Source organism: Rhinolophus sinicus, linkage group LG01, assembly GCF_036562045.2.
Source record: "Rhinolophus sinicus isolate RSC01 linkage group LG01, ASM3656204v1, whole genome shotgun sequence".
Classification (NCBI taxonomy): Eukaryota; Metazoa; Chordata; class Mammalia; order Chiroptera; family Rhinolophidae; genus Rhinolophus; species Rhinolophus sinicus.
In genome coordinates, this window is record NC_133751.1 from 67,890,739 (window position 1) to 67,915,580 (window position 24,842).

Sequence of the window (24,842 nt, forward strand, 5' to 3'; positions counted from 1 at the left end):
AATGCCATGTAACAGAACTTTATCTCCTCTTAACGATCAAATTTTTCTTTATTTTATTCATATTAAGTTATGATGTATTGTACCTTAAATTTATATGCGTATCCAGGTTTCTTAGAATATGTTTACCATAATTTGAACTTTCTAAACGAGTCAGGTCATCCTCTCAAACAACAATTGTATTCTGTTTCTACTGATAACTGATGGGGACATGGAAGTACAAAAATAATGCTGTACATTTGAATATTGTTTTGTGGTTTCCAAACAGTTTATTATGGGACGACCCATTTGGTCCTGAGTCTATAACATTATTTGCTTCTGTGCTTATTTACCCCCAGACTGCTATAATAGTTTTAGTTCTCATATCTTCTTTTTATAGTTTTTATTTATCTTCTTTAGCTATCAAGTTACTTCTTGTTGTGCCAGCCTCTAAGATCCCCATCCCTTCTCTAACATACTACTTCTGATCTGCTTTGGACTAGGAAAACAGCCGTAGTGTTTAGGTTACAGATAAAGCCCATGCAGCAACTCATTCACTTGACAAATATTAGTGAGTCGTGCACTGTGTGAACTCAACACCGGAGTGTACACAGATAAACAAGCACCAACCCTACCCTCAAAACAGTTTTAATCTAGCATGTGCCTACTTTGCTAGAATCCAGAGTAGAAAGTGATATGCTCTGTGAAAGTAGTACAGATCACATATTATTGGAGTTCAGAGGAGGGCTCACTAGGGGTTTTACCAGAAGAGGTGATTCTGGATTTGGACCTTGAAAGGCAAGAAGAACTGGAGCATACAAAGGGAGAAAGGAAAAGAGAAAAGAAAAAAAAAAAAAACATTTTGAATTGAATTTAGCTAGAGCGTGGAAGGTGTAAAAGCGAGTAGTGGGAAATAAAGTGGTAAAAGTAGACTGGGACCACAAAGTGAAAGGACTTGATTACCAGGCTAAGGAATCTGGACGTTATTCAGTAGACAATGGGGAGCTATTGAAAGTTTTTAGTAGAGAGTAACATAATCAGAACTGTGCCTCAGAAAGATTAATCTGGCAACAGTGAGCAGAATGGATTGGAATAGGGAGAGGCCAGAGGATACAGATCAGGTAGGAGACGATCACAATAGTCCAGCCAGCGGCACCGAGGGCCTTAACTGGGGCAGGGGCAGAGGGAACGAACGGAGCCCGCCAACTGATTTATGAGACGTGGCGTAAGGAGAATTAATCAATTATATTTGGGGATTGAGGGAGAGGAAGACATCAAAGACATCACAAGATCTTTTTGTCTAAGTGGGGCCATAAACAGAAGCAGAGGGCAACAGAGCAGAAGCAGGTTTGGGAGGAGAAAGCACAAGTTTAATTTTGAGAACTCCGAGTGAAGGTGCTGGCTGGGCATCCATGAGACGTCCACTGGGCTTCTGGAGACGGGAGATTACGGTGCAGCAAAAAGGCCTGGCCTGGAGATGAGGCTTTTGAGTCCTCTCTGTGTCAAAGACAAAAAGGACAAAGAGGCAAGAGGCACAGCATGTCAGAGAGACTTCCAGGGTTGAGGTGTGAGCTACTTGATGCCAGTTTTGGTGGCTTACAGTTTGGTGGCCAGCCAGTTTGGCTGTTCTTTTCCACTTTCTTTCTGTTGTTAACCATATTAGGAATGCCACATAAGTGGCTCACAGATGAGAGAATTATTGCTTTATATATGCAAATACACAAAATATATCTTGAAGTAATTTGGAATATACCTAATGAGGTCAATTTCACATTATCCACAGTCTTTATCTTCACATGAAATATATTGCTGTGTGACCATAGAGAAGTCACTGTACCTCTCTGGGTCTCAGATCCCTCATCAGTTTAAGGAAGACAAGCTCTTTGGTCCCCGTAACTGGCAACAAGCTGCCAGAACTGACACTGTATCAATCACTTGGGAAGGGAGTGGAGGGGGACCAAGACTCAGGAATCTATATTTTTTAAAACCTTCGTAGGTGATTCTGATATGCATTCTGGGTTAGTAACCACTGGGCTAAACATTCCAGCTCTCACATTCTAAAGTGTTGTCAATATTTAGACCAAATGTGCTTTTTTTTTTTGGGGGGGGGGGGTTTGCCACAACTCAAAAATAAGAAAACCTATCCAAAACAACAAATTTACTGTCAAATTCAGTTCATTTATAATTTCCCTCCTCCCCTTTCAGTTAGGAGTAAGATATAAAGTGTATTTGAAAAACACTATAATTTAGAAGGCTCCTGTGACGTTCTGAAATATGAAAGATTCTATGGGGGAAGGTGAAAGAGGGTGAAAACCAGGGAGGGTCCGACCGCACACATGTACAGCAGGCTCTTCTCCAGCCACATCCGGGGACTATCCCCATACCCATAATTCACTATGCCTGTGTTTTACAGTTGATTTTAACGCTCCAGCTGTGCTTGCTGAGGCATGCCGTCCTGTGCCATCCGTCTCTGGTTGTACCTGTCAGATTGTAGACGTAAGCATTTCAGGAGTACCTGTGCAGGCTGCCTTAGTCCGTCCGGGCTGCTGTAACAAAATACCAAAGACTGGGTGCCTTATAAACAACAGAAATTGTTTTCTCACAGTTCTGGAGGTTGAACGTCTGAGATAGGGTGCCAGCATGGTGGCATGATGGGCCTCTCCCAGGTGGCAGACTTCTCTTTGTTATCTTCACGTGACATAAAGGACTGGGGAGCTCTGTGGGGCCTCTTTTGTGAGAGCACTAATCCTGTTCATGAGGGCTCTGTCCTCATGACCTGATCACCTAGCAAAGGGCACCCCCCACCTCCTAACACCATCACACTGGGCATTAGAATTCCAACATGTGAACCTGAGGGGCAGGTGGGGGGCGGGAATCACAGACATTCAGACCATAGCACAAACCCAGTACAGGTGTACAGTGGAATGAAAGAGCCTATTGAGATTCCAGTGGGGTGAGGTGAGCGTTCTCATTAGTGAGATCATCTTCCGTGTTCCTCCCTGTTAGTTTTTCATCATACATTTCATCATTTGACTTGTACATAGCTCCATTATTACAGCCTGGCCTCAGCATTCATAGGAGATACATTCTAAAAGCCCCACAGAATCTAGAGCGCTGTCCTGGGCTGTTTGGGGGTGGGAAGGGAAGGGGCTGAGGGAATGAGAGGACTGAGGTGTCCATTCTTTCTTCCCTTTCTGTATTTTTTCTCCCTTCCCCCACTGAGGAAACAGCTGAACTTCACAGGTTGGGCTGGATGAACCTAGACTGGAGAAACAGGTTGGAATTTGGCCAATCCGAAAGTGTCCAACTCCCAAACTAATTTTGACACCCCCTTTCAAGTTTTTATTGAAGAGCTGCTATACTTAGAGTGTTCTGCTCAGTGTTTACATCAGAAATCAGCCACCAATTGTGATTTTCACTGCACACCGGCTACTACCAAAATTCTAGACGTAAGGGCAGGGTAATATTAATGATAATAATCACACTTCTACTTTACATTTATGTAGATCTTAGCGGTGTTTTCACAGAATTATATTTGGTAACCTCCCACTCCCTGGGGAAACCCTTCTCCTCTTTTGTATCACCACCCATCACCCTTCCTTCACCCTTCACTACCACAGTTATCCATTACCTTTCCCCAGTCAAATGGTGGCTTCGTTACCTTGATTAGACCCAGTCAGCTGGTCTAGTAACCTCTTTAAAGTAATATACTCCAAGATGTAAAGAAGGTTTAACCTTCTTGGAGAAATTTGTATTTTAAAAAAGAAGATTATTAGACAACTGGATTTCCCCATCCCAGGCCCAACCCCCACCCCCTGCAGTTAGTACCATGTGACAAGAGTTCTCAGGGCTTTTAGATGCATCCTCTTTGCCACTGTCCCCCAACACACAAAGCTTTATTTACATTTATAAAAAAGACAAGCAACCCAATTTCTCTTATCTACCACCCCCCACACAGATTTCCTCCCCACCACCACACACACACCAGGGCAGTTAGCAGCAACTGTAAGGTCCACAGCTATTGCTCATCGCACATGCTCCCTCTTCTCTCTCTCTCTCTCTCTCTCTCTCTCTCTGTCTCTGTCTCTGTCTCTCTCTGTAGCTCTCACTCTCTCTCTCCCCCCTGCCCCCGCATGTCACTATACTTTTAATGTCACGTGATACCCTGCGTCCTGCATGTCGGACACATGCTGGCCTCCACCATGCTGGACTCACCGCTTTGTTCCTAACTTGTTTCTACTCTAAGTCTTGGCTCCATCTTCTACTCTTATAAGTGCTCTTTGAATTTACCTCTTTAGATTTTGTCCCTCTGCTTTCAGAGACAGATTAGTAAAATAAGTGAAGCAAAGGCACTGGAGTCACTTGCCACTTACTAGGCATGTGAACATAGATGAGTTATTTATCTCTAAGCCTCTGTTTCCTCACATGTAATGGGCATATCGTGAGGATTAAATAGGATATATAAATAGGATCAGGGACATTTTGTTAAGAGTTCAGTACATGTAGTTACTATTATTAATATTATTTATTATCTCCATTCCCCTCAACAACTTTGAGTTGGACTCATGCTACAGGTTCTACCTTGGGGGATCTAATTCTTTAGTGTCATGTGCTAGGCACAACTAGTTTCCTGGACCTGACCTTGTAATCTGCAGGTCACATGCAAAGTAGACAATGATAGTGACCATTTTTCTGAACAAAGACAGGACACAATTTTATGCATACAACATATTTGTGGGAATAATAAAGGCAAGATTTGAAACCAGGTCTGTTCTAGGAAATCAGAGACTTATGGCTTCTGTGCCTGTTTATAGAATGTGAATTTTATACTAAAGATGAAGGTGAATTTCAGAGTCACAAGGTAGTGCTAAACATAATTAAGAATGTGGCCTCGTTAATAACCCATTGTATGGAGAAAGCAAGGTTGATTACACAGGTAAAAGTTGTCTACATTTCAGGGAGGTTATTTGTCTCACCCAAAAGAGAAAACAGAGCCTTTGAAGTCAGATCTGGGGTTCTTTACAAACTCCATTCACTTAAAACCCATGGACTCCACAGCCCATGTCATTAATCTGTTACTAATGAGGAAACTGAGGCTCAGATAAATCAAATAATTTGACCAAAGTGAATATTACCCATCTCGCAGACATATTATGAAGATTAGAAATTATGTATAAAAGTTTGGTGGCATATTGTTTAGTCTAAATAAATACATTTCTTAGGAATCTAGGGCCAGGTTTCTCTTCAAGATGAAAAGGGACTGAAATTATGCCCACCTTCCATATAACCAAGGTCTATATTTAAAAACAAACAAAAACTTACCTAGCTACTATAGAACATGGAAATAAACATGTTTAACATTTTTAACCTTAATTTGTCCAATACATATATCCAGATAGACAGACTAGGTATAAACTAAGTACTTTTTCAACACTGGTTTATAAAAAAGAAGTTTTCAAAGGATTCCTAATGTATTAGGTTGGTGCAAAAGTAATTGCGGTTTTTGCAATTATTTTTAACCTTTTAAACTGCAATTACTTTTGCACCAACCTAATACTTTGCAGTCTAGAAGTGTCTTTTGTTATCATATAAGGGAAACATAAGACCTTTAAAAAATGACCACAACATTTTATGGAGAAATATGGAGGCACTTAATGAAACCTCACAAAAAAAGACTCCATATTTCAATATAGTTAATGCCTAATTTCCAAGAAAAAAATATTTCTCTCATCTAAATAAATCTTGAACATTTTAGATAAGTTGAAAAATTGTATGCTGAGTGTTTTTTGTTTTTTATTTGTAATGAATCAGTAAATCTGACCTTCATTCCATATGCCTCCTTAATTTATGGTGAATAAAGTAATGCTGATTTTTCAAAAATTAATACACAATTTCAAGCCACCACGTTTCCAAATTATAATATTTCCAATGGCAAATAAAATAACATGCTGTCCGTGCAGTTAGTGATTTGAGGCAATTTGAACATCGTGATAAAAGGAGGGGGGGATTACAAGCAGTGTTATAATTAAAGGTCTGTTGATTCTTCAGTTTAAATGCCATTGTTGAAAGATTTTTCACTCAGATGTCAAAGTCTGTGGCCAGCCAAAACTTGGCATGCTAGAACTCAGCCCAGGAAAACATTGTGTTCTACAGATTTAAAAACCAAAATCTGTTAGGAACAGAAATGTTGGGCTTGGGCTGATTTCTCATGAATCAGAACCAGAGCATAGCCAAATACCATCTCCTCTCTATGAGAGGAAGTAGTGCAGGTGGATATTAATGGGCAATGTTTGTTCAGATGGAAAATGAAGGGAAATCATCGTTAGATGTCATCATACAGAGCGCTGGGTTAAAGTTGTATATAGTTAAAGCATGTTTCTTTGAGAAATTTGAAACATTTTAGAAGTTTCTAGTTAGTTTTTCCTGGGTGATTAAATGGGGAGCCATATTTACCCATCTTCCAAAATTTTCATATTGAGGTTCAGTCTCTCCACATTGCATCCCTTGTTAGTAGAGAACATCGAAGCAAAACTTTATTTGCTTAATTCACCACATAGAAATATATTTCCAAACACCAGGCTTCCTTTTCTTTAATTTAAAGATTACCAGTGTCTGGTAGCTGCCTCTAGCTAACCCATAGAATTTCTTTTTTCCTCCAAAGAATATTTTAAAATAATTTGCCCGTTTGAGCCAACTTTTTTTTTCCTTAAAATTTATTGGGGTGACAATGGTTAGTAAAATTACATAGCCAACTTTTAAAGATCAAGAGATTTCACAAAAAAATACCCAGATTTTTCCAGCTTCTCTTGAAAATTTGAAGATCTGGCAATATCAGACCTACATTTTCACATGGCACCAATATCTGGAACTGAGTAATGGCTGTTCCCTGAGACAAGCCATGTCTTCTCCAGTGTGACAACATCTCTGTCACCCCATATTTTGTGCCATACCATTTTACTCATTAATTCTACCACCCTGGCTCCTAGAGGCATTTGATTTTCTTTTCTTTGCTTGTGATAGATGTGTTGTTTCTTTGCTTTTTTTGCTTGTGGTATTAAATTTTAAAGCTTCCAAATATTTCTTCCCAATAAATAATAGCATTGCAAAGGCTATGCACACGGGTACTCAACAGAGCTTATATTGAAGATGACAAAAATTGAAATGTGACCAAAATGTCCAAAAATAGGGGATATCTTAAATGTATGTTGATGTATCCATGGAATGGAATACTATCCAGTGCTTAAAAATGTATGTCTTGAAAGAATGCAGGTTACAAAACAATGTATGCAACAAAATTCCTATTCTGTAGGAACAAAAAAAACCATATTTATACATATAGGAAAAGGCTCAAGTGATATCTCAGGACAGTATTAGAAAAATATATACATATATATACATAAATAAGTTAACAAATAAACCCCAAGGGTACCTTTTATAGATCTCTTTCCATATGGCTTTCTTACTCCATTTGACCCAACAGTTGGAACATGTCCTGAAGCTATTTTTCAATTTTCTATCTAAAGCTGATTATTTTTCTTGCTTTTACTCTTTAAAGGATACAGTCAAGAATAAGATTTCCATAGTGATTTTAAATACTTAAAAAAGTATTTTTGCTTGCCCACATAATAGACTACCACCATGGAGAAGCAAGAGAACCAATTACTGTGTTGGCCTAGAGTTGGTTTGTTCTTCTAACGCACCTTTTCTGATACCAAAAATTATTAAAAACTTTTTAAAAGCATCTTAGAACAAAAAAATTACACATAAATATGCACTTAATAATATGACTACAGAAACTCTTAGGGGCTGGAATTGAAACTCATCATTACAAAGGCATCAACTTTGTACCAACCATAAGAAACAAAGCTCACAGGTAAAAGCCATCTAAGCAGTTATGGAAATTCTTCTGATCCCAGCACTTAGCACAATCCCTAGCAGATAGGAAAGGCTCAAAAAGTATATATTTGTCAAATAAAATATGAATAAATTTGCACTCCCACGAAGGAACAATTGACCTGTGCAACTGAAGTCAGTCATCTTTTAAATAAAACTCAAACAAAATTGAGACTTTACTCATAAAACTTCCCGATTTAGTATGGGTGCCTCAGAGTTATAATAATAATGCCATACAATTTTTCCCAGGGGGAAAATATGTTTCAGTGTGTGGTTGAGTGCATGATGAGTCTGGGGAAAGAGTAGAAAAGAATAAGAGGGGGGTTTTCAAAGATGAGTGATGAAGACTTCAGCTTCAAAATATGGCAGTGTTTCTGATTTGACTGTTTTGACCGTCTATGTCCACTTCTCTAGCGCATTCTTCCTCCTTGGGCTCCATAGCATCTGTTTTCATGATTGTCTGAATTCTCTTTCTTGCTCCTTCATGCGTTCTCCCTTCATCTGCCAATGGAATGTAAGTTTGCCTCTCTTTCTTCCATCATTGCATTCGTGAAGTCTGTGGGCACTTTCATAGAACCATATAGCTGCTACCACACGTTCCTATCACCTCCCTGAAGGTCTGAGTATCTAGTCCTGGCCTGTAGATTCTTGTACTACCGTCTTGGGTTTCCAGCTGCCAGCTGCACATTTCCGCCTGGATGTGCCACCCACAACATCTCAAACTCCTGCTGCTGTCCTTGGAGTATTCTCAAAGCTGATCAAATCCACCCCAAATATATTTTGTGCTTTCCTATCCCTATTCTTTTATTTCGTACCCCTTGCCTAAAACCTATGTCTCCAAATTCTAACTGTTGGAACTTTTCCCATATACCAAAGTCCATCTCAAACACCGCCTTCTGCAAGTAACTTTTTTCAGTGGCCATCATCACATGATGCTGCTCGAGCCACTGAACTGACAGAATTTTGTGAGCAGCCCTTTATGGTATTCCCTTTTTTTGCATTATGTTTTAGTTATGTGGAGTTTATTCTCTGCCATATTCCAAAAGGTTAGGTTTTTGGCTTCTTACCTAACCTTTGTAGCTATTTTCTGGAGCTTAGCTCCTAGAAGAGTCCTTTATTCATAGCAGGTACTCATTAAATATATATTGAATTAAATTGGGTTTATATATAGATAGTTGTACATGTTATGATTTGAAAGACCCAGAAAGTTCACCTACTCAAAATGTTTCCTCTACTTTCCAGACCATAAGATCTGGCTTTGGAGACTTCTTCTACAAATAGGAATTTTCTACTAAATTGTATCTTTTTGTTACCGAGCAAATAAACTGTTGACTCGTTAATACTTGAGTTCCCCCACCTTCTAAGATCCATTCATTATCACCTAAGAGGGAATAAAGTCTTAAAAGAATAGGCCACAGGTCAAGTACGTTCTCAAGAGGGTAACAAACAGGAAAAAGTCCACAAGAGAGTAACTTGGGCAGTGCCACTTACAAGTTGTATGCCTTACTCTTCTCATCTGTAAAACCAGACAATAGTAATTCCTACCTTATAGAGATGTTATGAGAACTAAGTGAATAGTACTAAATACTAATTAATAAATAATAATGTACTTGAATAATATCTAGCACAGTATAAGAACTAATAAGTTTCAGCTATTAAATATTTATGTATGGCATATTGGCATATACATAATATATATAATCATATGTATATTAAATATATATGTGTATACTTGATATATATATATATATATATACATATGTATATATATATTTAACAATTATTACGGTTGTTGTGATTGAACTTGATAGAAGATCCCAAAGAAACTTAAATAGCCAAAGACCTTAAGTGCCAGGGGATGGAGCATATAAAAGAACAGAGAACATACAGAGAACAAACTGATAGTTGCCAGAAGAGAAGAGGTGGGGGAACGGGTGAAAAAGATGAAAGATAAGAGATACAAACTTCCAGTCACGAGATGTAATGTACAGCTTAGGGAATATAGCCAATATTATCGTAATAATTTTGTACCATGGCAGATGGTTACTAGGCTTATTGTAGTGATCACATCGTAAGGTACATAAATGTTGAATCACTGTGTTGTGCACCTGAAACTAATATAATATTGTGTGTCAACTATAGTTTAATAAAAATAGAAAAGAGAACAGGCTTTGTCCGACAGACAGGGGTTGACAGTGCCGCCTTGTCACTGTGCCCCTTGGGGAAGTGCTCGCCCTCTCTGAGCCTCAGTTTCTTCGTCTGCAAAACAAGGACGCCTCATATTTTATATTTGCTTTGAGGGGTAAGTGAGCTTTTGTTCTCCCTCATCATTTGGAGCTTGGATCTCTTTCTTTTAGTGATTCCTGTCCTTTTTCTGAACTTTGCATTTGTTTTCTTGACAGTTAGATTCCAGACTTTTTGTTTTACACCAAACTTAGATGAAACAGGTGGCAGTATTTCAGAAAAACAGTGGCAGTACCAGCTAATAATTTCAAATTATTAATAATGCAGTAGTGAAATGTTAAAATATGTACCAATTAATATGCACCAAGCCTAACAGAGAACAAATACTTACCCAAGTCTGGCTAAATCCTTAATCTAGAACAAACTTACCAGTCAGACCCAGGTTTCTTGTTTTTTAATGAAATATGTTCTACCTATGGAAATAATTAACTAACTGTGGTAATCCACAGATTTTACAGTGGTCATTTTTTAAAAGTACAAGAATTCAATATTTACTAAAAAGTCCTTTCCACATAGTCCTATCTGAAAGGAGTTTGTGGGGGTTGGTGGGAGAAGAAAAAAACAAAGGAAGAAACGATCTTGAAAATATCTACAAACTCCCAAATATTTGGATCTGAAAGAAAAAGAACCTTGTAATGTACCTTCTCACAGTCAGGCCTGTCCTTGTAGTGCTGTGATGTGGCACTTAATGCTCTAGGGGACGTAGAGCAAGTGTTACAAATGCAACCAAAAGTCTCATGAAAATGAGCCTCTTAACAGTGTGTGAGCTGGTCTGCAATGGCCTCAGGAAATCCCCCCAGCTATTCACGTCCTTTTTATCCACTACATTCTCTGGCTGTAAGGGAAACCTCACTTCACCTCCTTGACCAGATTTGAGCAGACATTGATTTGGTTACCCAGTGCTTTATTTATTCATTTATTAGTCTTCATTTGAATTGCACCAGAACAAAAGAATGTATCTTTTCTTCGCATTAACTTAAGTTTCAGGATGTGCAAATGTGTGTTTGGGAGCAAGTGCATATTTATGGTTATGTAATTTTATGGATAGCTTGCTTTAATTTAAAATATTTTCCGTCAAAGCTGTGGTACATGGAGCCTCACCACCACCACCACCATTGTGCAGAATGACTGTGCTTGACACATGAGCTGAATTCCTTAAAATGTTGCATGTAAAGTGAGCTTTTTAAAAGAGAATCATGTTTTTCTATTCACTTCTATAATTAGGCAGGTTAAGTGTCACATGGGAAAAATAAGTGGCCCAATGCATAATTTAAAAAAAAAAATTAAGAACCGCAACTTCATCTCAGTGATAATGATGCATTTATCTATGGGCACTTTATGTGCCTTTATTGCCCCCAAGAAAAGCCAATAAGAAGTAGAGCCAATTAAACAGCAGGTATTTTGGAAGCAAATGCTATGTGTAAACCACTGTACTGGAGGCAATGGGAAATTCAAAGAAATATAGTCAGGGTTTATCCTCAGGGAGCGTATAGTCTATTTAAGGATACATGGCAGAAAAGGTGGGGTTATATGCAACAATTAAAGATTTAAGTAACACTTCAAGATATTCAGACATGTTCTTTGCACAAATTATGTTAATGATTTATATTAAAATATACTACATAGTTAATTGCCCTTCCATTGAAAGGACTCATTAATTGGGTACCATATATACTCACAGTTACCTAAATACCAACAGTGTATGAAATCTTCACACGAACTTGACTCACAGATTTGTTTAAACACATTTTGGGCAATTCAAGCAGTAAGAATTTGCACTGTGGCAGAATACACGTTCCTGTCCTTTTCAGTGTTGAATATCCAGTAGCTTTACTGCAAATTTTCCTTCAGGAATGCTTGTTGAACTAACAGACATTTCTAAGTAGATGTCTGATATTAAGCAACCAAGGAATAGCCTCTGAGGATATTTTCAGTCCTCAATATCAGCTTTGGATGTCATGCTTTCTTCGATTTTGTAATATTGCATTTGTTTTTACTTAGAGACTATATTCAAAGTAGAGTTGCCCAGAACACAACCATAATAAATTCTGCAGCAGTGTCTATTTAATGAATGACTGGTCAGAATCAACGCAGAGATCATATAGGGACCTAATCTTTATTTACCACTTTAGTTATAACCGACAAAGAGATTAATGTAAGTTCAGGGAAAACCAGAGACGTATACACAACTTAAATGTCTAAAAATATGCAGACTACCTTGCCCATATTTGTATACACACCTTTATTCTTCTGCTGTGGTGTAAATAATAACAATATCATCATGCCAAGCTAATGGAATCTGTAGCTTACAAAGCATTTTGGATACATCATCTCTTTTGATCCTCACCTTGTGACCTCAATAACTTGTGAGACTGGTAAGACAAATATTATCCACATTTTACAAATGAAAAAAATCTATGAAGTTTAAAAGGACAGATGACTTGCCTAATGACACAGAGCTCTTAAAAGGTGCAGCTGCTTCTCCTGATGCACACATGACTGGCAGAGGAAACAGCCACGCAAACAGAATCTTTGCTGTACCACAACTGTCCTGCAAGGCCCAGAGGAGCTGCCAAAATGGGAGCTTTAGACTCTCATTTTTAGAGAATGGAAGAGCTCTCAGGCCCAAAAGCATACCTACTATGATTTCATGCAAGAAGTTAGCTATCTTTTCTAAGGTGTTTTTTTCCCACTTGTGCAGTGCCAGAGACGTATACACTGTGACGTATACATTCGTCAATACTTTGAATTTTTTTTATTGCTCAGCAATTGTATAAAATCCTCATGATTTTCCATGGAAATCATGGTTATATCTCAACTGGTTGTGTCAGAGTTTTTTTTCCAGCTCCCTAAGAGCTGGGACTTCACTATCTAAAAAAGTCTCAATCCTGATCTGGACAGCCCTTCCCACCTACCAGGATTTATGGTTTTTTTCCATTGAACAATCTGTGAATATAATCATTTGTCTTTGAGCAGGCTTCCTGGCGCTTCTTACTTATTGAAGAATATGATATGGAAATGATGGAGATCATGGGCCACTTTACTAAAACTGATTGTCACTGGGAATTGATAAAGAAGTGTGGTTCTGAATCCCACAAGCCACAGGCTTTCATTGGCAATATAGAATTCAGAGCTGTCACTAAATTGTTGCCACCTGATGAATAGAAAAGGTAGAGCGATGAATAGAAAGGTAGAATTTCAAATCAAGAAATTCAGTACTTAGTTCAGGAAACTTGGCTCCAGAAACATTCATCAGTGGGTCCTCCATTCAATATTGCTTCCTTTAAGGGTCTACCGACTTCCAGCCTTCACTTTGGCTGGAGACTTAGACCTGACATCTTGAATTTCTTGAAATTTTTTCTGTTACTACTTTGGAGCCTCAGTTAGTGTGAAATATCAAGGCCATATCCCCAACACCTTGGTCCCAGGACAGTGGTAATCCAAATTAATGTTTCTTCCATAATAAATAATCCTGCAGTTATAAAACATTTTCATATTCGTGGTCTTGTTAAGTCCTACACAGTAGCCGTTTGCATAGATGGGGTGTTATGACTATTGTCATGTCGTCATCATTCCCATTTTGTAGATGAGGAGATACACAGACTAACAACATGCTCTGAGGTCACATAGCTGGCGACAGACCCACAGTTACACCCAGGGGAGCAGGTCGTCTCATCCACGTCAACATGTTCTTCAGGAGTTTTGCCGAACCTCATAGATTTGCCCTAGGACAGTGGTTTTCAGCCACGTTCTAGAATTATCTACAGGACTTTTTAAAATATAGCCATTCAGATGTCTACCTCTGAGTGTCTGATTTAGTAGGTCTGGAGTAGGGCCCAAGGATGTATTTTTCTAGCAAGTTTCCAGGCAATGATGCTGTGAAAACTCACTCTGTCCTATAGATTGTATACAGTAACTTAATGGCAATGATACCTCAAGGCAAGATAGTCTCATAAAAAGGAGGTATGTGCTGCGTGATGCTTCTTTTCTACATTTCTGAACTCCATTAGGAAAGAGCAGAACAAATGTGGAGTGGGGGCTAGCAAGAGAGTGCCTGACTGTTTAGAATGAGTTTTGATCTTCTGGCACATAAGAAATGGACAGCAAGACCCTTCAGTTTGCTTTTAACTGGAGATTGTTGTTGTAGATTAACTTTGAGATGTGATTGCCAACCCACCAATGAAGAGCTGCTATAAGACTGGACATGGGCAAATAGGATTATATGAACCTACAGACAGCTGATCCATTAACCAGCAATCTTCAGATAGATTTCTCCATGTCAACCTGGGAGGTTCTTAATGGCAAGAGGGAAAGACCTAGTCTTGACCTGTTCTAGTAAATATTTTTCTGAAGACTGGTAAGAAGTTTTTGTACCACCAGCTCAGTTTGAACCAACAAGGTAACATATCTGCTTTAAAAAAAAAAAAAAGCTAAGAAATATTTCAGCTGTGTTGTGAGATCTTGTTCAGATCAAGGTAGCTGATGGTAGGGCTGGTTCCTCTGAAGGCTCTAGGGACTGACCTTGAAAAGCCTAGAAAAGGCTCCTTGCCTTTTCTAGCTCTTGGGGCCATCTGTGCTCCTTGGTTCATGACTTCTTCTAGAATAACTCCATCTCTTGTTTCTGTCATCACATCTACTACCAGCTCTGATCCTCCTGCGTCTCCTAAGTACCCCTGTGATCACATTCAGAGCCTACCTAGATAATCCAGAATCATCTCCCCATCTTAGTATCCTTAATTTAATCACACTCACAAGAATCCCTTTGCCACTCATAGGTTCTGGGGGTTAAGACATGGATATCTTCTGCAGGGTCATTATTCAGCCCACTGCAGGGTCGTTATTCAGCCCACTGCAGGGTCGTTATTCAGCCCACTGCAGGGTCGTTATTCAGCCCACCACAGCCCTTCATAGGAATATAGTGCCCCTTTCTCAGCAACAGAAGGCAGGAGTGTGACTGAGGCAGGCATTGGGCCAGGACGCAGGAGAACCAGGTTCCAGAACTATTTTTGCTTCCACCAAGTTGTGTGACTTTAAGCTTGCTTGGTAAATGCCTCTGCCACTCTGCTCTTCTCTGCAAACTGAAAGAACCAGGGATTCTCCTAAATACCTCCTAGGTCTAAGAGTCTATGCTTCTATAAAATCCATCGGGCTGTTTCTAGATGACCTTTAAATTTAAAACCAAGGCCTTGCTTACCACCTCTAATATTCAGTATAAATCTTGTCTAATTTTCTTTTGAATTCAAAATTCATTTAAATTTTGAGTTTGAAATGTGTTAGCTAAGGACTTCTTGCCATCAAAACAGTGGTGAGACTATAAAAATCACCTCTACAAGTGTGTTTCACTAGCTAATTCTTAGGTATCCTACCCAATGATACTACTTTCGTCTAAGCAACAAATCACTAATCATAGGGTAATAATATACCCCTTTCACATATTGGAAACTTGAGGCACAGAAAGAATAAGTTGCAATTGCATATGAAGAGCTAGCAGAGTTGGCAGTTGTTGTCTCCAGCTCTTCTGAAATATTATCTACCACCATGGGCAGGTGTGATGCCAGACAATACATTAAGCAGACCAAGCCGAGTATAAAGACTTTATCCAAAGATCTGTCTAAAGGCATGAGTGACAAACCAGAAGACTGTCACTGAGTGACTGCTGTCATTATTACAGGGGTCAGGGAGGTGGGAAAGTCCTGGGGTTTTATTCTTTTTTTTTTTTTTTTTTTTAATTTAATTTGGCCTAGAACTTGACCACTGAATCTCAAAAGGAAATGGGCTGGTTTGAGACAAATCTCTCTAGAGCAGTCGAATCATCCCATAATCACAGATTTTAAATGATGATTTACAGAGGGCCACGAAGAATAATTTGGAGGAAGTTTATAGGAAGGAAGCTTTGAGAGCTGAACCAGAAAAGGTGCTTGAAAGTAAATCAAATTATGGCATACATTGAATTATGGCATTTATTATAATGTGCAGAGTATGCATGGAATTTTGAACTAAAAGCTGAGGAAGCAAAGGTCTAGAAACTCTCATGCATAGTAAATAAATTAACCTTTTATTCCCTTACTTTCTGTGTATCCTATATTTGGTGACTTGTTCATACAAATGTACACTGAAAAGAACTAATAATCCATGCTCTGCCATGGGTACATTTGACTATTGCGCTCACAATTAAAATGTATGCCTGCTGGAGATTTTCTTTGGTATCCTGTAGACACAGTCAGTGTTTCAAAGGCCAAGAATGCTTTAGGAAAGGGAGAAGTCTTGTGTCTGTGTATGACTATCAAACTTTCCTAAACTTATTAAATTGGAATCCCTTGTCCTCTTCTCCTATAATTTGAAGACTATTCTAATATGTTTGGCAAAGAAAAATCTTGCCACATAAGTCAGGGTCTAATAACTGGATTAATGACTGTTCTCAGATCCATGAGTTCAGTATACTATATCACTCGGGACGTAGTCTCTCTCACATTCTACTTTGAAAGATCAATTTCCATTGCTATTTTTTTATGCTGGTAACTACATAGTATAAGGAAATGAGCTTATCATGAGCAGGTCATCAGCTCTTGGAATATCTGCCCATGAGGAAAAGAAAAAAAAAATGTGATTGGAATCCTGTCACCAAGGAAATGGTTTAAAAATCTGTTTATTTCAGTGCCAAATGAAGACCTTAGCATCAACTAGTTATTTTGCAGTAACTTTAATTCTTTTGCCCATTCATTCATTTACTGCATGCATGGCTAGTAAACACTAATCATTTAGAAAAAAAGGAACACCCTACAGATTATGAAAACCTTAAATATAACTATATGTTTGTGTGTGTTCATATGCTTTTTTAAAGAGCACAGTTGTGACAGGAAGTGAAGAATGGCATGGTCGGAGAAAAATTAAAGAGACACGATGTAATTATCTGAACTGGAATTAAGCCAATTAATAACCCATGTGCTAACACTACCCTCAAAGTGCTGAAAATGCCGTCAGGTACTTAAATGCCCTGGGTGGTCATAGCCAATGAGCTTCACCTCATCCATTTTCAACACCATGCAGGGAAATGGGGACATGGGGACATGGCTCCCCTCAGCTTCTGAGGAAGGGCTGCCACCAGATGTGAGCTACAGAAGAGACACAGATTGTATAATCCAATCACGAGATTCTCTCAAGTAATTGTGCACAGATTTTCACTTATTTTTAATGAAATCAAAACACTGGTGTTTTATGCATTTGCTCATTTATTCAACACATATTTACTGAATGCCTACTGTGTGCCAGCCCAGCCTCATGGCTGAGGATGCAGGCTTTACCATCAGTTGCCTGGATTTCATCTCCAGCTCCACATGTACTAGCTGTGTGAGTTTGAGCAAGTTACTTAATCCTTCTATGCCTTGTTTTTCTTTCCTACGAAATGAGGATTGGTAGTCCCTAATTCTTAGGGACTAAAGCCCAATAAAAAATGTAAAGTGCTTAGCAGAGCACCTAACACAAATCAAGTACTCAGTAATATGTTGGTTATTGTTATTATGAGCCAGGAATCATACCAAAGTCTGGAAACCAAGAGATCCAACAACCCTCACATGAGCCTTGAATTTTAGATTCCAGAACTATGGGGTTCTGAACTTTATAATCTCTGCTGCCAACCCTTTCTAACAGAAGTCCATATATTCGATCCTTGCTTTGCTATGTGCATTCATGTCTTGTACCTGCATGCTGTGAATATTAACACACTCAGCATGTCCATACAATGCAGTTTTATTTATTTATATCCTCATTTTATGCCTTCCTCAATAATAGTTACCATGTACCGACCAGCCACGGACTTCACGTTAGCTCACGTCATCTTGAAAATAACCTCATGGGGTCAATTTTATCACCTTTTACAGATAGGGAAACTGAGTCTCTGAGAGTGGTTGTGACTTAGGAAATATTATAAAGGTCTGTTTGACTCCACAGCTCATTCCCTTTTTGACTCAGTTTACCCAGCATGCACGTACCAAGCATTTCACTGCTCTTCTCTGGACTCTTGCCTCTCAGGAGCTTTGAGACCTGCAGGAGGACCTCACCAATGTCAAAAATCATTGCTCTCTCCTCCCCCTAAATTGGTTGACTGTGGACCATGTGTTTTTGACCTGTCACAGCAGCCACTGTTAAAGAGGCTGGTGTGCAAATAAACTAAATGACTCTGGCTATGACTTGTCTCAGATTACTTGCCTTTGAGTGGGCTCCCAGGTGTCTGACATTTTTCAGTTTTCTTCTTACAACCTAAGTAGCGACGTCGTTGCTAAAGCATGACTGAGAGATAGTTTTCGCTTTTATATACACCATGATTCTTGTTTTAGGACAAGAAACTTCATCTCTCCAGTAACATCTGATGGCACTGTTCTCTTCATAAGCACCCCTTTCCCCCTTAAAAAGAAATTTACTTTCAATTATCTGTTGTCAAGAGGGAAATCCTTACTGAATATGATCATACATGTCCAGAAGAAAGATACCATCAAATACGTGGGCAGATAATGGTTTCCCCTTTCTATTTTAGGAGCTCGTTTCAATTGAAAGCTATAGGAAAAGTTGCCCCTAGCTAATCTTTCAGGCTGAAAATCTCACTCGTGGTTTCAAACAACATTAGAAGCCAAAAGACTCAATCTCTTTCACCCACCGTGTGCCTATATTTTAAAAATGAGTTGTGTGAGAGAACCACCCTTTTTTACATGGTGATATATAGCACACAGTCTTCACAGAGGGAATTGCAAAGTCAGGGAGAGGTTTTGTAGATCAGTGCACCAGCCTTTGCTGGCCTGGAACGTGGCACCAGCTATACTTTGCTGAGACGGGGCCTCCACAGTGTTCCATTTTTCTGCTTTTCTCTGAGAAGGAATTCAGGACTTACATCCCTATCCCTAGAGTTCAAAATGGACCAAAAATATTGCTACTTAGACTTTTTTTTTTTTAATTGGAGGTTTGTGCATTCATTGTATAGATGGAGGAATCTCGTTCTTGTGGAGATGAGGGTGATTGTCATACCTGTTGGGCCAGAATCATTAAAGAAAGCTGGAGGTTAGCTGGTATGATGGAAAGATCCCTGGCCTCGTGGACTGCTGCAGCTCGGGTCCCAGTGTCCTGGCCATCACGCCTGTCCCTGTGATTTATTAGACTGAATGTCTGGGCCTCAGTTTCCTCATCTGCTACATTATGGCCTTGGAGAGATTGATCTCTGGGGCTTTTCCCCAGCTCTGGTGTCCTCTGGATCTGCGACTCGCCGTCAGTGTCTGCCATCGTCTGCCTTGCCAGCTCTGTTTGTCACAAAGATTAATCCATTTTAACTGTACCTTGGAGTGCTCCTGGGAGAGGAGGAGGGATGGGCTGTTTTGCACCTATTATTGCATCAGAACTTTTGCCGTTTGAGACGAGATCGTGCCGTGCCTAAAATCTGTCTGCCTCTCTGCCTGTGCTGATCTCTGGCCACGGTGCCTCTTCTTCCAGCATCCACCTCCCTCCAAGATCCAGACTCGGCATCCGACTGTACCTGTCTTGTTCTCTGCAGCATCTGCCTGCTACACTCCCAGACCATCGTTAATAAACTTTCACACATTACACGCAGACCCTAATATGTTTGCGCCTGCACATAAATATCTACCGTTCATAAAACTAGGGGAGAAAACTCCATTTTTTAAAAAGACCTCTATCCAGTGCCATTTGTATTTGCACTTTTTGTTTAGTTGTAAGTTTTAATAGTTCCCCCTTTGAGGATTTGTCAGTACGAGCAGTATTGCTTATCAGAACACACCAACAGTCTTTTTGTAATATTCGCTTTTCCCCTTTGGTTCAGCCGAGCCTGCTGACAGATCATTCAAATTCAATTGTTTTATGTCTAAGCCGAACAGCTAATTAAAGTAGGGATGATTAACCTGACTGGCAGTGTCGCTCTCCCTCTCGCGCGCTCTCTCTCCCTCTCTCTCTCTCTCTCCCTCTCCCTTTCTCTCTCTCCCTCCCTCCTGTTCCAATCAGTCTTTTTCTCACTCTCTCTCCTTCCGTGTCTCTCTCTCTCTCTCTCTCTCTCTCTCTCTCTCTCTCACCCCCCCTCTCTCAGTCTCTCTCCCTCCCTCGGTTGGTCTCTCTCTCTCTCTCTCTCTCTCTCTCTCTCTCTCTCTCTGTCTCTTGCTCTACTGTTTTTTTTTTTTTTCCTCTCTCTCTCCTAAACGTGGTCTGCTTGCTGATGGCAGAATGGCACTCGGAGATTTGTGCATTGTGTCTGGTTTCCTACGGGCAGGCTGACCCAGTGCCTCCAGGGACTTATCAATAGACCACTCAGAAGAGACACAGACAGGAGAGAGGAGGAGGGGTGGGGGGAGAGAGAGAGAATCAATATCAAGAATAGAAGGAGCTCCGAAGCCATTTTTTTTTTAAAGAAGTATCGGGACTTGGGAGAGGGTGACAAAGAAGGTTTTTCAAAGAGGCAGTGGAGGAGGTTCTAATAAATTTGGAAGGAAACAGTTCCCTGTCTTGGGAAAAGGAGAACTCCTGACTGATTAGCATTCACACCAGGTATGAGATGTTCGCTACCCCTTATCACTGTGTCGCAACGGAGATGGAAAAGCCTTTTTTTTTTTTTTTCCTTTTTTTTTTTTTTTTTTTTTTTTTTTTAAGGAGACTGAGGGAGCATGTATTTCGCTATGTTTGTTGTTGGGGGGTAAGGAGGGTGGCGTGAGATCTGTGGGCATTTGTGTATGGGAGCAGAAAGAATGGAAGCAGTACAACGGGGGTGGGAAAGAGTATGGAGTGTGTTACTGTCTTCCCTGTCTTTGTGCACCCCTGGGGGGTTACCCAAGTTCATTTCTAGCAGGTGGATTTAGACGGGAGTTACTTAACGCTTGACCGCCAGTTTTGAAAAAAAGAAAAAGAAAAAAAAAACGCTGCTTCCTATGTCTATTAAAGGAAGCTCCAATCTCTCTCTCTCTCTCTCTCTCTCTCTCTCTCTCTCTCTCTCTCTCTCTCTCTCTCTCTCCTCTCTCTCCCTCTCTCTCCCCTTCTCTCTCTCCCTCTCTCTCTCTGCCCCCCCCCCCCATCTCTCTTCCCCTCTCTCCCTCTCTCTTCTTTTTTTCCTCTCTAACCAGACAGCGGGAGGGTTCCTGGCTCCCAGCCAGCCCAAAAGCCTCTAAGTGTTTTGCACTTGTTTCAGGGAGTAGCTGCCCGGGGATTTTTCAGCATTTTCACTAGAGAACAAAGAGTTCTTTACAAAGGGAAGGGGGGTGGGGGGGAGTCAGCTTAATGTCTGATATATGTTTTTCTATTTTTATTAGTTTTTCGCCTAAAAAGAAAGAGACAGGAACAGAACATTCACTCTATAAAAACACAAAGACATTCAAAAGAAATCCAGTTATCTTTTTTCCCCATCACCCCAATATATATACATAAAAAATAAAAAGGAAAAAGACTAATTAAGTTAGGTATGTTGCTCTTTTCTCCTCTTTTAATCTTTCTAAATCCAACTGTTCTTATGCTCACTCTATGCTATTTTTTTCTACTCACAGTAAAAGTTGTTCAGGATGCATCTTCTCTGATCATCTCTTGCCCCTTTCTGCATCCCCAAAATCCTGCAGAGGAGAGAACAAGAGTCTACCAAATAATCAATTTAGTGTCGAGAACATCTTCTACTTTTGCCACTTGGGTAAAAAGTTAATTATGGAATTTGGGTTCCCAAAATATCAGTGGGGTACATTAGTTCATTCGGTCTCACAAGTTTTTGGATCCATCTGTTTAAAAGGTGTCACTTGTCAGTTATTAAGAAAGGTACAAAGGGAGTAGATATTTGTATTTTATCTTTGTTTCTATCTAATTACATAAATGACAAAACGCCCAGATAGCTTACTTGCCCCCATCCATGATACACTAGTTCAAGCGAAATACAGTACAGACCGAGATTTTTCAGTGATTCTGATTGTCGTGTAGCTTTGTGTTCTCCATTTGATTTTTGCCTGTGCATGTGTATTTTTTACCGTGAATTTGTGTTTGTAGCAAACATTCTACAGTGCTTATCATTTTCAAATTAATGCTCCCACAAAAGAAAAAGAAATCAGCATGTGATCTGTATGTGCAAAATGTAGTAAACAATTCCATCTTTTATGTATGCTGTACATTTATACTTTTATCCTAATATTTTGAATTATAAACCCAAGGAAATGATTTCTTTCTAAAAGTTATCCTAATGCATTTCTATTTCATTTGTCATTTGGCAATCTTTTTAAGGTACCTAATAGAAACAAAATTGAATAAGGGGAAATTTTTATAAGCTCCACAAAAATTTTATATATTATGTATAGTACCTAACTACAGATAACTACTTTACTAAGTGGAAACTAGCTACAACCGTCGTTTCAAGATTCTGAAACTCTTTTATCTTTTTCATTTACTGAAAATATAATCTATTTTTTGTCCCTGGGGAGGGAAAATATAGATATATACATTTTTATACATTTTTCCATATTTTTATATGTATATAACTGCCTCTTAAGGGTGTAATACATAGAAGGGCAAAGTGTGATGTCTAGTCAGTAAACCCTTCTGACTAGGAGGTGTAAGCGCCTTACTTTTGAAGTAACTTCATAACAAGGAGTCTTGGGGGTGGGGGAGAAACCTTACTGTGTAGTGTTGCCTCAGTAATGACCCTGAGAGAAAAAACAAAAGCTAGGTGGCCAGTGTTTGCACTTGAACTCCATGAAAGACATTAGAATTGGGGGGACTTCTGGCAAATCCAAAATTTTCTAGAGTAGCTTACTTCTTACAGTTATGTTTTCTTCAGGAAAATTCTTGTATTGCCTTCAGACTTTTGTATACTTTTGTAGAGATTTTTGAATGCTTTTAATAATGCTGAAGGAGAAAAAGATCTTTTAAAAGAAAGTCATCAAAATAAGAGAAAAGAAAACTCGGTCTTCAAAAAGTTTTATATTGAAAGCAAGTTATTTTTTCCGTGACTTGTTTCTGATCCCCCCCCACACACACACACACACACCACACACACACACACACACACACACACACACACACCCCCCGAAATCTTTTGTTGCTCTGGGCTGTTGTGCTTGTATTTTTGTTTTTTGTTTTGTTTTTTGCTTTTGCCTTTTTTTTTTTTTTTTTTTTTGGCAGGGGGTCTATTTTTGATGTGACCAACAGGGTCTGTGAAAGGGGTAGAGGGATTATGGTAAGAGGCTGTTACTGAAACCTGGACTATCCCCTCTTGATCCCAACTCAGGCAGCTCCTATCAGCTAGTTGTGCCGCCAAGAGTACAGTGAAAGGTGATAGCTGTCATTCTGGGATTCTTCATGGATCTGACCTGAGAGTAACACATTCACAGTCGAGGAGAAAAGGGAAAAAAAATTGAGGAGGAGGAAAGAAAAGCTCTTTGAGCTGGAATACACTGGCCCTTTCTTCCTGTAGGCAATCCGCTCTAGTTCTTGGCGACGTGTCCTGCACTATCAGATATCATATGACTTTTTATTTAGATTCCTTTTCGGAGAATGGCCTGTTAGGACTCTGTTTGTTTTCTTTTATTTAATTTCCTTCTCCCTTCACCCACTAGTTTTGTGTATCTGTGTGTGTGTGTGTGTGTGTGTGTGTGCACGCGCGCATGCATATGTGTGTGCAATTTTTATCTTTGTTTTTGTTCTGTTGATCTGATGCTTTATTTAAGGACAAAGCTTTAATTATTTCAGTATACTAGTTTAATCATTTGCCAAAAAGAAACCTCATTCTAGGCGTTTTGGGGGGGTCGATTTTTAAACACATCCATTAACACATGAGGCTGGAGATCCTAAATGCTTGCTGGTCGGCCCTTGGCCCACTCCCTCACCTTAATTTAACCCTCCCCCTCATCAGCATGCACAGTAGTATAAGTTAGGAAACACCTGTGCTGAGTTGAGAGGGAAATAAAAGTAGAAGCAACTTCTTTAAATCTGCACTCCTAGTTTCACTTTAATAAACTTTTTTTAATCGTTGATTTTTTATTTTTTTTTTATTTTTTTTGGCACCTTCTGCTGAGCTTGAAAGCATCAGAGATACTGAGAGATGTCTGTGGAGCTTTTGTGAGGCCAGCTGAGCACCCCTAGAAAGTAGACCAGGGTCTGCAAGTCATTCAGAGACTTAAGAATTAAGTGAGAGATTTAAATAAGATCTGTGAGATCTGTGGGCTGTGCAGGGTTTGGTGATAGATGGGAAAATGGAATACTTAGGGGAACTCAAGGAGGAGGGGAAAATTCCAACCCAGGGGTAACACAGGCATTCCTGCTGCAATTAATACTTTAAAAACCATATTTAATCATTTTCTTTTATTTTGTATCGCACGAAACTTAACCAAAGGACATGCTTTCCTCTCATGCTTGCTATGTGAAACAGAGGAATTATACTGACATCATTACAGGGTTTCTCCTAAATTTTTTATGTATTTCTTTTTCAGTTTTGAAGATTGCAGATTTTAGTTAGCAAAAGCAAAATATAACGTCTCTAGGTATGCAAATGTTTGTCTACACATTATTCTTCTTGCTACCTAACTTTTCTATATGTACATAATATATCCTGTTTGTATCAAGATTTTGGGGGTTTTTTTTAATAGTAAAAAGCAAGACTGCCTTGAAGGTTCATATGACCATTGCATTCTTTAAACCCATAGTTTTTAGGTCCTTGCTACTTTCTCTAAAATTATTTTTTATAGACCTTAAATTTCTAATGCCTTATGATAGCCAGA

The 24,842-nt window shown here is 39.3% G+C and overlaps 1 protein-coding gene across 21 annotated transcripts in view; it reads left to right on the forward strand.

Annotated features, from left to right (window-relative positions):
• Positions 1 to 24,842, forward strand: part of ZBTB20 (zinc finger and BTB domain containing 20) — a 779,143-nt gene that overhangs the window by 618,623 nt on the left and 135,678 nt on the right. For 2 of the 21 annotated variants that reach the window (XM_074331598.1, XM_074331605.1), the window contains exon 1: positions 20,304 to 20,649. The exons of the other annotated variants lie outside the window; for them this stretch is intronic. The gene's annotated coding sequence lies outside the window, so the exon portion shown is untranslated. Of the gene's footprint in view, positions 1 to 20,303; positions 20,650 to 24,842 lie in introns of those variants that run through there. 21 annotated transcript variants of the gene reach the window in all.